The following is a 13,218-nucleotide window of genomic DNA, read 5'->3' on the forward strand; positions in this document are numbered from 1 at the left end:
GGAGGAGGACAAGCCAATATGACAGCCTCCACCAGGCACTTTTTTACCCCAGCCTGGCATCATGATTATCCGGCAAAGAGGCCAAGATTACAGTAGCTACCACTCCTCTCAACCAGTGCCCTTCTGCTGGGAACATCCAGGTGGCTGGAAATGAGGCAGAGCCCCCACAGTGCTGTACTGGGAATCCTGTTTCTTCACTTGGCTTCCTCGCCTATGGTGTCGTATTAGAGATTCTGGTTCCTTTGCTGGGTTTCCTCTCCCCCAGCTTTGCGTTTGGATCCTGCTTTTGCTTGGAGGTTAGGTGTAAACCCCACTGCACTTGCGTACTATGATTAAGAATGTTGTGATGCCACTTGTATGAGCTCCCTACTTGTAAACCTCTTAAAAGTAATTTGCCTGCCTGTCCTTGAGGACCCGTCTTGGCAGCAGTAGTGCCAACTGATTTCTTTTCCTTGTACCATTAAATAAAAGTGCCTCTCCTGTTCTTCCACCTCAGTCTCTCATTTATGGGACAATACGAGTCATGCTGAGGAAGAATCTGGGGTTCCCACCTGGTAACAGAAAGACTTCAGCTTCTTATTTTTTAAACTCCAACTCAGAAGAAGAAGATACAGATTGAGTTACCACCACCCCAGGTTAGCCCATTGCATATACCTTCTACCTCCCACCAAATAACTACTCCCCTGGATTGGTCCTGCCAGGAGCCAGTAAAGAAAACCAGTTGTTGGTGTTATAGGCTGTAATCAGAGGGCTCCAGTTAAAATGTACAGATGTAACTTGAGTCGGGAATAAAACATGAATATATTTAGTTTGAAAGATTAGCAATCATTTAAAGGGGGATGATGCATTAAAGCAGGGTCAACAAATTATGACTAGTAGGCCAAACTTGGCCTACAGCCTATTTGTGTAAATAAAGTTTTATTGGAACACAGCCATGCCTGTACCTTAATGTATTGTCTATGGCTGTACTCATGCTCAACAACACCAGAACTGAGTAGCTGCAACAGAGACTGGCCCACAAGGTCTAAAGTGTTTATTAACTGGCCTTTACAGAAAAAGCTTGCTAACCTCTGGTTTAAAGGAATGGTTTTCAGGGCAGGTGCATTTTAATGGAGAAGAAGGCTATCCCTGAAGGCACAGCATTGGTTTATAGACAGTGCTACACCAAGCCCTAGAGGTCCTGCAGAGCATACTATGTGTGTTTCTTTCTATACTCACCCATCATCAATCAAAGAAACTCGGCTTTAATTCCTTTTACACTTTGGGTTTCTGAATAAGATTTCATTTGAATAAAGTGTTTTACAGCTTTAAAAAGTTAAAAAACAAACAAACAAATAAACTACACACAACACTATCTAGACCAGTGGTTCTCAACCCGGACTGCAACAATGAAATCATCTGAGAGTTTTTATACGAATGGCCTGGCCCTCCTCTTAAGATTCTGATTCATTTGGCCCAGGATGGAGTCCTAGTGTAGAAATTAAAAACAAAAAAACAAAACTTCCCAGATGATTCCACTGTGCATTCAGAATGGAAAACCTCTGGCTTATAGAGCAAGGAAAGGTGCCCCTGTAAGGATACTGGGCAGTTAAAGGGGCTGGATGCGGGTGCTGAAAAACCATTAAGACTGACAAGGGGGACTCCGAAGGAGTGAGAGAAACAAAATATAGGAGTTGAGTCAGGACTTCTCGTAGGTCAACATACCTTAAAATTGATGTATAGCGAATTGTTGGATCTTAGTCAACGATGCCAGTCAGCTTAGTGTATTTCCTCCAGACCGGTTAAACCAGGATGATTACAGCTGGAAAAAAAAAAAAGCCAGTTCAGAAACATATTTCATGTTGACATTGATTTAAAGGAATAACCTATTCAGAATTTTTAAATACACTGTATTACCACACATTCACCCTGGTCTAGTCCTCAGTTGTAGGTTATTTCAGATACTGGAGTAGAAGATAAAATGTCAGTGAGAAAAAAAAGCAAGACAAAAGACAGCAAGTTGGTTTCCACTTGTAGGAATTTAGGTTACATTCTCATGTTCTTGTGAGATTCTCTCCAGCGAGTTCCCTAGGGATACTCTGGGACTCTTTCCCAGAGGTCTTTGGAGCTCAGAGGGTCAGCTATACACAAGGGGGCGGAGGAGCATGGAGGGGTTTGATTTCGACAGTCCTGTTGCCTGATGGGGGCAGATGTGCTGGCCTCTAAAGCCCTTTCTGGGAAGAAGAATCTCTGATTGTATAAATAAGCAACCAGAAACTCAGATCACTCTGGATTCTCACTTATAGCCAAGCCCAAAGCACCAAACCAGTTGCCGCTGAGTCGATTTCGATGATTGGCAACCCCTTGCCCACTTCTGCTCTGCACACGTGGGGTCGTCATAATTTATAGCCACGGGAGAGGTTTCAGTGGGCTGTTCCTCTAGTGATTTCCTGCCCCTACTGAGACTCACAGGGTCAAACACAGGACAGGAGAGACAAATGACTCTCTGAAACGGTGGTGAGGAGATTCCTTTTGAAAACCCACCAAATGTGCTGGGGCTGAGGACAGAGAGTGCCCAGACAAGTGGGAAGATAAGAGCATGGCTCTAAAGACGGGCTCTTCTCTGCCCTTTCACACGCGGGCCTTTCGTTTTCAGGAGCTGGTCTTTTCTCCTAGAATGCTTTTCCTCCTCCTATAGTTGACAGATTTTAGCCATATTTTAAGACCACTTTAAAAGGTCAACTCCACTGTGGATTCTTCCCAGAAAACCCTCAGCAGAGTGGTTCCCTCCTGCTGGGCTCCCAGCAACTGGATTTATTTCTCTACTTAGCATTTAATTATCTGCCTTCAAGTTGGCCTCCCTATCTGGCTGTGAGCTCCTCAGGACATAGGTAGCATATCAGTGCTCTCTGTTCCCCAGTTGCCCAGCATGAAGGGGACACCACAGAGGCTTATGAAATAAATCTGCTCATTTCCCCTTTTTTTTTTCAACCAAGCTCTTAAAACTATGCTTAAACTGTCTCTTATAAAAGGACAGGTAACTTACGATTTGGAAGATATGTTCAAGGGCAAACATTTGTTAAGAACTGACTATGGAGCCCTGCTGGCACAGCCATTAGGAGCCCTGCGCTAATCAAAAGGCCAGCAATTTGAACCTACCAGCCACTCATTGGAAACCCTATGGGGTGGTTCTACTCTGTTCTATAGGGTCACTATGAGTAGGAATCAACTGCACGACAACAGGCTTGATTTTTCGTCTATGTGACAGGCATTGTGCAGTGTGTTAGGGTTACAAAGTTGAATATAGTTTCTGCCCTCCAGAGTGGTAGAGTTCAGTGGGGAGACTTAAATAATTAGACAGAAGTGAGTGGAGCTACTTTAGAAGCATGAGCAAAGCAGTGTGAGAGCAGGAGAGGAAGGACTTCCCTCTCCTGGGTATTCTAAGAGTGGCTCCAAGAGGGAGTGTGAGAATTTAGGCCAACTGGTAACAATGACTGGAAACCATGAAGGGCCCTGGGGGCGCAGTGGTTAAGAGCTACTGCTGCTAACCAAAAGGTCAGCAGTTCGAATTCACCAGCCACTCATTGGAAACCCTATGGGGCAGTTCTGCTCTGTTCTATAGGGTTTGCTAGGAGTCGGAATTGCTCGACAGCAACTGGTCAGGTAACAATGAATCTTTAGAAAGGGAGGGGTGCATTTGAAAGCGTTTATGTCTAGAAACAGGGAGAAAAGAGTTTTAAAAAAAATGTACACTCAGCCGACTACTACAAGAGGAACCTACTCTCTTTTCTTGGATGGTGACAGTTCTGGAGATGACCTTTCCTAAGAAAGAAAAGAAGAAAATGACCACTCCTTCAGTCCACTAGTTTGACCAAAAGTTGACAACCCTCATTTCAAGGGACCAGAAAGTAGAAAAAGCTTTTTTCCTACAAAATTAGTCTAATTTTACACAACCCAGCAGGCAATAACAAGGCTCCCACATCATTTTGTCAGTGAGAGGCCAGTAATTTTAGGGTGGGAACTGATCCATTTACACAAAGAGAGAACTCCACTCCTGCACAAAGTGTTCCATAGCAATTTGTGGCCTCACAGAATGCCATTTATAGTTCCTGCAGTGGCAGGAAGATTAGCGGGTAGAGTGATTATGACTCTAATCGCAAAGCTGAAGGATGCATTGGTCATGCTGGTCTACTTTACCTCTCAGTCAGCAGGGTTTGCCCACCTTGGCTTTCAGCATTGGAGAAGCAAAGTAGCAAGGGCCAGTCAGCTCCTCTCGATGATATTATCTTTCGGCTCTTAAGTTTCTTTATCAGCGGCTAATAGCTTAGGGTCTGCTGCCATTACCCAGATTAATGCTCTGTCTTTAGTTTTTTTAAAAAATATCTCAAATCATTCTTTGGTGAGCCAACCTGAGCTCAGGAAGTTAGATCTTGATGAAAAAGAGGACCTAAAGAAGGCTCAGCTGTGTTGTGTGATTTTCCCATCATCCTTTCTGAATAGTTCATTTTAATGCTGTACTTTATTCTTGCTAAAGACCTTGGACGGTTCCCAGTTTGCACTTCGCAAGGAAGAAATCAACATGATCTCCCCGTCTGGATTGTGTGGAGAGGTATTCATAGCAGGCTCTCCCTTTGTTGTGCTCAGCTAATTGTCAATGATGTAGTGATGAGAGTAAACTGCACAGTTGGCATTTCAGGCTCACAGGCTTACCATCCATTTCTTTTACTTCAAGGAGAAAGGCTGGAATATTAAAAGATTACCAGCTGTAGCTTTATCCATGGATATTAAGTCTGCATGGGTGAAATAGCCCTTTGGAGAAGAAGAGGTATTAGGGAGGAAGACACCAGGGGTGGCCTCGGCCCAGACTCTGCCCTGGTTTTACAACAAAGGGTGATGAGGAAATCCTTCTTTGAATTTCACTTAACATGGGAGGAACAATGGATGTTCTTGCTTGTTGGAGAGGAAACATCCCTAGTCTCTGAATGTTGTATTTAGAGATGAGTGAATGACAACAATAATAATAAAATGATGAAATCTTGCTTTTGAAATATTGCACTTTTCTTAATACCGTTTCCTTAAATTGTCCAGTAACAAGGTTATTGGGTGGGTCATCTTGTTAACTCCTTTTAGTAGGTGATTTTGCTGAAGTTTATTCAAAAGCAGCTGCAGCAGCACAGTGACAGGGATCTTCCAGAAATTCAAGCCAGATTCAGAAGAGGACACGGAACAAGGGATATCATTGCTGGTATCAGATGAATCTTGGCTGAAAACAGAGAATACACAAAAGACGTTTACCTGTGTGTTATTGACTATGCAAAGGCATTCGACTGTGTGGATCGCAACAAATTACGGATAACATTGAGAAGAATGGGAATTTCAGAGCACTTAATTGTGCTCATGTGAAACCTGTATATAGACCCAAACCCAAAAAAACCCAGTGCTGTCGAGTCGATTCCGACTCGTAGCAACCCTATAGACCATAGACCAAGAGGCAGTTATTAGAGGAACAGTTCAAGGGGACACTGCATGGTTTAAAACAAAGAAAGGTGTGTGTCAGAGTTGCATCCTTTCACCATACTTGTTCAATCTGTATGCTTAGCAAATAATCCCAGAAGCTGGACGATATGAAGAAGCATCAGGATTGTTGGACGACTCATTAACAATCTTCGATACACATATAACACAACCTCGCTTGCTGCAAGTCAAGGAGCCTTGAAGCACTTACTGATGAGGATCGAAGACCACAGCCTTCAGTAAGGATTACGCCTCAACATAAAGCAAAAATCCTCACAACTGGACCAATGAGCAACATCATGATAAATGGAGAAAAGATTGAAGTTGTCAAGGATTTCATTTTACTTGGATCTGGAATTTTAATTTGTGGGATAATTTGAGTAGAAAAAATTTTATTTATGATTTCTCCCTTCCTTTCTCTTTATTGCATCCTTGGTACTGAGAAAGTAAAAATTAGCTCAAACTAAGAAAGTAAAATACCTGCCTGCTTCTCATCAAAGGGTCGATGACTGCACATCAGGCTGATAACAGATACAGACAAAGCCAGCTGCAATGTTAACTGTAAACAATATTTCTCCCAAAGACATCTTGCCATCGCAAAGTGTCATAGTGACCCCCTCTTTTGAGGAGATCTTTCTTTTTATTATTCACTGAGAAATCTTGTTCTCTAAAATCTTAGATTGTCTGAAACTTTGTGGTTTGAAATTATACCAGGAAGAATAAAGCATTCCACTTTTGCCTGGAAGGTCAAAGTCACAGTGAGGAGGCAATCCTTTAGATGAGCCTAGCGGCTATCGTCTTCCTTGTTCCTCTCACGCTAACATCTTTGAGCTTAACAAACTACTGCACACCCCTTCCCCAACAACCCCAAGTCTGATGGCCTGTCTAAATGCCAGCAGGGGAAAAGATACAACTCCAGGTTAGGTGCCAAGGTATCTAAAAACCCCTTCCTTGGGTAGTGAGGCAGGAAAAAATCTCCATGTAATCGATCATGTAGTCTGGGGGCATAAAATAGCTGGGGGAGGGATTTTTCTCTATCTCCTCAGCTATGGTGCCAGTTGGACACCCATGATATTAAACTTATAGCCCACCAAAATGGACCTACCTGGCCAGGGGGAGGCTGGCAGAAGGTAGGCTCCCATCGTTTCCCTCAGCCACAATATCAGGTGAAGGTCTTGTGTGGAAGAGTTCTTTATATTCACCAGAACAGTTTCTAGACACCAGGGTGGATTGGCATGTTATATAACTGTCCCATTTAAGTCCTTTACCCACAACACAAATTGGGGTTTGTTTGGAAATTTTGCAGCTCTGCCCAGACAGATTTGAACCAGGAGGTACTGCTCGCCTGTTATATGCTGCCTGCTTCCTTTTGTAAGTAAAGAAGCTACTTTCCATGTCTTAACTTGTGTTCAGGCTCTGATCAGAAGAACATGAAGTTTGTGGAGTAATCCATAGAAGTTATTAGTTCCATTTTTCTAATGGCCTTCTGGCTATCTAGAAATCAAGACCACCTGTGAGTACCATGCATTTTTGGCGTGAAGCATATTAGTCACTTTTCCACAGAGAAGCAGCCTCGATTACTAACCCTGGTGCGGACCTTCAGATAAGTGGTTTCTGAACACAGCATTTCATGTTAACTTTGCCATTTTCAAGGAAATAAGACCCAGAGTCCACTTCACAGTCCTGACCTGGTGTTGCCAATTTACACACAGTTGTGCTTTGGGTTGAACCTATCAAAACTCTGCTTCATCCTGATTTCACCTAAACTCCATTCTTTCCCAAATCCTATCCCTAAATCCAAATACTGTTTTCCCCTTCTTTGATGAGACACCCACAGTTCCTCTCGTGTGCTGTCTCCTCCATTGCAAGCAGCCAATAAATCTGACTTTGCTGGACTATAGGTTTATCCCTGGGGGTTTCGGTTAATTGGACTAAGAAAGTGTTCATTGTTGTCTGTCTAGCAAACCAAATCTTACCATAATAGAATTTGGAAATGACTGGCCCATGCTGACCTTGAGGCTATTGTGGACCTATTCACTGAGCCAAGGGGAAAGCTTGATTCAGTTCCCCATTGAGGGTTGGTATGTTCTTCCCTCTCCCAGGATCATGGCTCTAGGCTGAGGGTGGGCAGCAATTGTGTTCAACATCTTTTCAAGAGCAGAAGAGCCCACTCTAGTCCCTAGGCTCTCAGCCCACCTGGCTGTAGGTCCATTGAGGGGGAAGCACTGTTCATTCTTGTCATTCTGAAGGAGCTGATGCCTCAGCCACCACTGCTGGCTTCTTGACCCAGATCTCAGCTGGCCTCTAGCTTTTGTCTCTTTCACTATTTTGAGGTCCTGTTCTGCTTGTAGCCCATAGCGTTATTCATCTTTTTTTTTTATGCTGGGTATGTCTAGTTTGTTATATAGCGTTGCTGTTGGTTTTGACCAAGGATTGCTGGTGGGTGATAAAGAGTGCAACAAAGCATGAAGACACTGTGTCATTTTGACCAAAAGTTCTGGATTAAAAACTTTAGAGACACTGACCTCTAAAAGATGGTGGAGCTCCTCGGACATCTAAATTTAAAATGAAAATACTCCTAAGCTATAACATAGATGTAAAGCCATCTAATCACTTTCTGGTTTTTTTGAATGAAGACTACTTTGGCTTTCGTTTGTTGTTACTGTTGTTTAAACAGCGACTCTCTTCATTTTCTTGTTGCCTCTGCTTTGCTAGTTTCCCAAGCATGTACCTAGGCCTATTAAATAATCCAATGCTTCACCACAGCAAACAGGTAAGAAGAAAAGGGGGATGGGCGGCAGGAAGGCTGCTCTTTGGTGTCTTTACAATGACTTAGGTGTGGGGTCTATTGCGCTGGTCTGCCACAATGTGACGGCTTCCTGTTTTAAAGCTGAGGTTCTTAGTCTAAATCCCTTTCTCAGGCTTGTTTGCTAAGGAAGATCCACTGTATAGAACCAGGCCCTGCCTTTTGTGTTTCCCAAATCTTACTACCAGCTCTGCAGCATTTTTTTAAAAGGGAAGTTCTTGGTTTACCAGAGATTCTAAGTTGAGTAGAAATCCACAGGAGAACAGGATGGGAAACTTTCTCTTCAAGGTTCTAATGTAGCGAGTTCCCAGGAAGTTAAGGAAAATGGCAATGGCTGGCGACTTTACCCTGTACAATAACCTAGCCTCATGCAGGGTAAGATGATCAATTTGAATTAACAGTGACTTTGGCAAAAAAAAAAAAAAAAAATCATAATTTTTTTTTTTTTTTGGCCAGAGGACAGTAAATATTGTTAATTTTACCCTGTAAGGACCTGGAGCTAAAATCACTTACAACCATTAACACGATTAAAAAATTATACACAGTTTCTAAAACAACTCTTCCTATTCCAAGCTTTAGCCCTAGTGGCACAGTGGTTAAGGCTTTGGTTGCTAATGAAAGGGTCAGCAGTTTGAATCTACCAGCTGCTCCTTGGAAACCATATAGGGCAGTTCTCCTTTGTCCTATAGGGTCACTATGAGTTGGAATTGACTCTACAGCAATGGGTTTGGTTTTTTTGATTTTTTAATCAACTCTGAATATGATGGGGGGGAAAAAAAACCTCAACTAATCTTAGCAGAATCTATCTGGGCAAAATTATGAAGTTACTTTATGGTGCTTTCTCTTTTCCTCTCTGGGGTCGTACTTATACAATTCCTGTTTCCTACCCTAAGTATCTCTCCTGTGTCTCATTCTTGCAGAGTCTTGGAAATAGTCTGAGGCACCGTATAGGAAAAGGAACCAGACTGGGAGTCAGAAATATTGGGTTTTGGTCCTATTTGCACAAACAGTTAACTCTGTGACCTTGACTAACATCTTTGGGTCTCAATTTACTCATCTATAAATGTTTATCTAGTTTGTCTATTAAATTCTATCGTTCTAGAATACATCATTCCCACTAGTACGTTAGCTGATGAAGAGTCATTTTTCTCTGGGACTTATTTATTTTAACAGGGACATCTTGAAAACCAGAAGACTTTAAATCTCTAAATGTTCAACAGTGAGAATTTCAAGCATCATAGCAGGTTGATGGAGAAATAATTTTCTGTGGAAGTCTTCTAAGAGACCTTAAATCAGGAAGAGCTGATTTACTTATTTGTACCTCTGGGGTAGGGAGAGCAAGTGAAACATGATTTTTAATTTGCTAGCTTAATTACATTCAACAGTTTGGATTTTTTTGACTGTGTATCAAGCACTAATGCGACGGCCCTGTGATCCCTTCCTTTTTCAACAACGCATACCCTACTCAACTTCCTATTTTCTCTCCATTTTCTGCTGGCATTTATTTATGACTTTAGAGATATACATTGCTTGTGGTTAAATTTATGTTGCTAAATAATGCCATTGTAAATCAGGCTCTGCTATTCCCTCGTCTTGTTTAGAGCTCATCAGTAGAGCTCTATTAACTCTGGGATATTTTCAGTCACAGATAAATTGCTCGGTTCAATTTGCATTTCAGTAATTTTCTGATTTAGACATGGCGTTGGTAATGGGCATAATAATTTAAGAAGGCTGAATCGAGGGGAAGGAATCTCCTGTAGAGCCTGCATCTTTAGCAGTATTCCCGAAGAGTCTGTTTTCCACTCCGCACCATCTTCTGATATCTGAATAAACAAGAGTTAATTATCTTCATAAAGCAGTCTTGGAAACTGATGCCAGCTATTTCCCCCCTTTCTATATTTCGCTGTCAATTTGAATTCAGATTGCTTTGGTAAGGAGTTTTGCCCCAGAGGTCCATTTTGATCATAGAATCTCTGATTTGTCATAATTGAGTGCATGAACTGCCAGTACTAAACCCTTGATTTCAAAGACCAACTTTCAGAAGAAAAGTGTGGGTTGGTTTTGTGACTTGATTTTTGCTTGTATCCTCTCAAGCTATCAGTCTTCCTTGAAGCCTTTCTCTAGCCACAGTACCTCTCCTCATTACATCTTGGCTCTTGAGGATATTCAGCACGGCACATTTCTGGTATTGTCTGTTTCTTAGGTGTTTACATTGCTCTTCCCGCCTTTTCAAGGGTTATGAGCTTCTGGAGAGAAAGGCTTAGTTTGTTTGTTTACAGGATCTCTTACCCAGCACTAGACAATGAGTAGGTACACAGCAGATTAATTAGAATTATCTATCTAAATCTTAAAACATAGCACTTGTCTAAAGAACAACACACTGGTGTGCATGCGGGCGCACACACACACCCCTGAGAAGTGGTTTATTGATTGCTTGCTTTGTCTTCAAAGTACCAAATGGTCTGAAGGATTTTTTTCCACTATTCAATTTATGTAGGTGTTTGTGGGGTGTGGGAGGTGGGGGGCAGTTAATCAACTGCCCTGAAATGTTGTTTTTGCCTTCCAAAAACAGAGCTTTTGAAGAAAATAACTGGATCCATTCACCGATATGAAACTGCTTGTAACCCAATGCAGTGCATAAAATGTGACATATATGTGAGTGTGTGTGTTCATATGTTCGCACATACGATACTGAAATTGTAAAAGGGAAAAGAGTTAGACCAATGCCGTTTAAGGTGTTTCTCTCTCTTTTGAAAAATTAAAATAGTCATACATTTTCATAGAAGGTAAGCACCATAGGGAAGAATATGATAACAAATAAAAATCTCTCTTCAAATCCTGGAACTACTCCCCAGAAACAGTTGTTATTAACAACTTCTTATATATCCTTCCAGAAAAGTTTAATTGACACACACACACACACACTACAGACTGTTTTGTTCATTGCTTGAATGTTGGCTATACTGAATGTCTTTCATATAAGCAAATGTAGTTCTATCTCTTCATCTTAATGGCTGCAAAGTATTGCCATGTATGGATGTACCAAATTTATTTGACCAATTTATTATATATTGACTTAAATCTAATGTTTGGTATTATAATCAAGATTGTAATGAACATCTTGTTATACATGTTTCCTGGCACACTTGTGTGAGTAAGGTATGTTTGTTTTAAGTTTGGTAGCTATTGTCAAGAGTCAATTTAATTGTACACTGAGTTTTCTCAAGATTTTAGTATTTTTGTTCATCTGATGGATCGACTATAGTGTCTTTATTGTTTTGAGTTGCCTTTAATGATAAATGATGTCGAACACGTTCTGCATATTTACTCGCAATTTATATTTATTTGTTCTATGAACTGTTAATATTCTTTGCCCATTTTAATTGCTTTTTCTCTTTATTGATTTGAAAGAACTTTTGTATATAATAAGGAAATCAGTCCTCTATTATATTTCAGGCACTGTTCCAGGCAATGAACAAAACAGACAAAATTCCTGCTCTCGTGCAACTTCATCTGACTCACAGCGACCCTACAGGACAGAGTAGAACTGCCCCATAGAGTTCCAAGGAGCGCCTGGAGGATTCGAACTGCCAACATCTTGGTTAGCAGCCCTAGCACTTAACCACTGCTATAGGGTTGTTATGAGTCAGAATCGACTCGACGGCAGCAGGTTTTTTTTTTTTTTTTTTGTTCATGCAACTTACATTTTGTTGGGAAGAGACAAGAAATAAACAAGATAAATCAGCAAATTAGATAGCGTGTAAGATATTTGGGGAGATAAGGTGATGCGAACTTGAGAAAGGTCTCTGCTGATTGCTTCTTTCTGTCAGCGAGACAGAAAGCAACATCACTGGCTGAAAGTGGGTCTGGAGAGAAGATGCCTGAGGTCTGAGGGGAGAAGGGTAGGTATGAAATAGTTGTGCATGAGCGGGGGAGAGTAAGTGCACTAGGGAAAAGCAGAGTGACTGCTGAAGCACCAAAGACCCACTCGAGGTTATTATTCACGAGTTTAATGTTTGAGGGTTTTCTTGGTTTTGTTTTTGTAGCCAAATTCAACTCCATAGCTACACGTGGGGAGTTAGCAGAAAGATGGATTAAACTAAGCTTGGGATTTTGTCCTATGAGTTTGAAGAAGCAAGAGGGGGCAAGTGAGTTGAAGATAGATGCAACAGAGTGACTATAATGATGGAGCATGAAATTCATTGTAAATAAGAAAGGATTTAAAGATATGTGGTGAGCGAGAGACAGTAGGCTTATAGTCCTCCTTATCTCTGTGGTAAGGATCAAAGAATTGTTGGAGTTGGGAATCTGGCCATATAGGGTCAGGTGTTCAGGGAGCAGAATGGCTGATGTTGAGACTGTGAAGAGGTTGCAGTTATTGGTAAGGAAATATTAAAGTTTAACTTTGGGAGAGTGAGATAAGGTGAGGGTCAAGATCATTGGAGGAAAGGAGGTGAAAGAACCCAGTGGCTGGGGTGTTACAAGGGCCATGGCTTTGAAAATCACATCGCTTTGAAATCACAAAAAATTATGACAGGAATAGTGTCGAAGAGAATGGAAGTGAACCTGGAACGCTAAAATCTTCAAGGAATGAAGGGAACTGGCCTGGGCCAATGGGTGACTGTATCATAGAGTGTCAGTCTCATGACATGACATTTGAAGCTGGGGAGGAGGGAGAGCTGATGGCCTGGCAAGTAGCAATGTGAAGCAGAAGGACGCCTACCTGATTTCCAGGCCTAGAGTTTAAGGAAGATGGGAGAGAAAAGAGATGCCCCTGGATAGAGCTGTAGAGAAGCAGTGTCCTCAGGGAGAACCAGGCTGACGTTAGACAAGAAGTTGACGGGAATGTTCAGAGAAGAAGTTAAGCTTGGGGGGGAACTGCTTTTGACTGACTGCACAGTGGAATGATTTTAGGAATT

Source organism: Loxodonta africana, chromosome 19, assembly GCF_030014295.1.
Source record: "Loxodonta africana isolate mLoxAfr1 chromosome 19, mLoxAfr1.hap2, whole genome shotgun sequence".
In the NCBI taxonomy this organism is placed as follows: domain Eukaryota; kingdom Metazoa; phylum Chordata; class Mammalia; order Proboscidea; family Elephantidae; genus Loxodonta; species Loxodonta africana.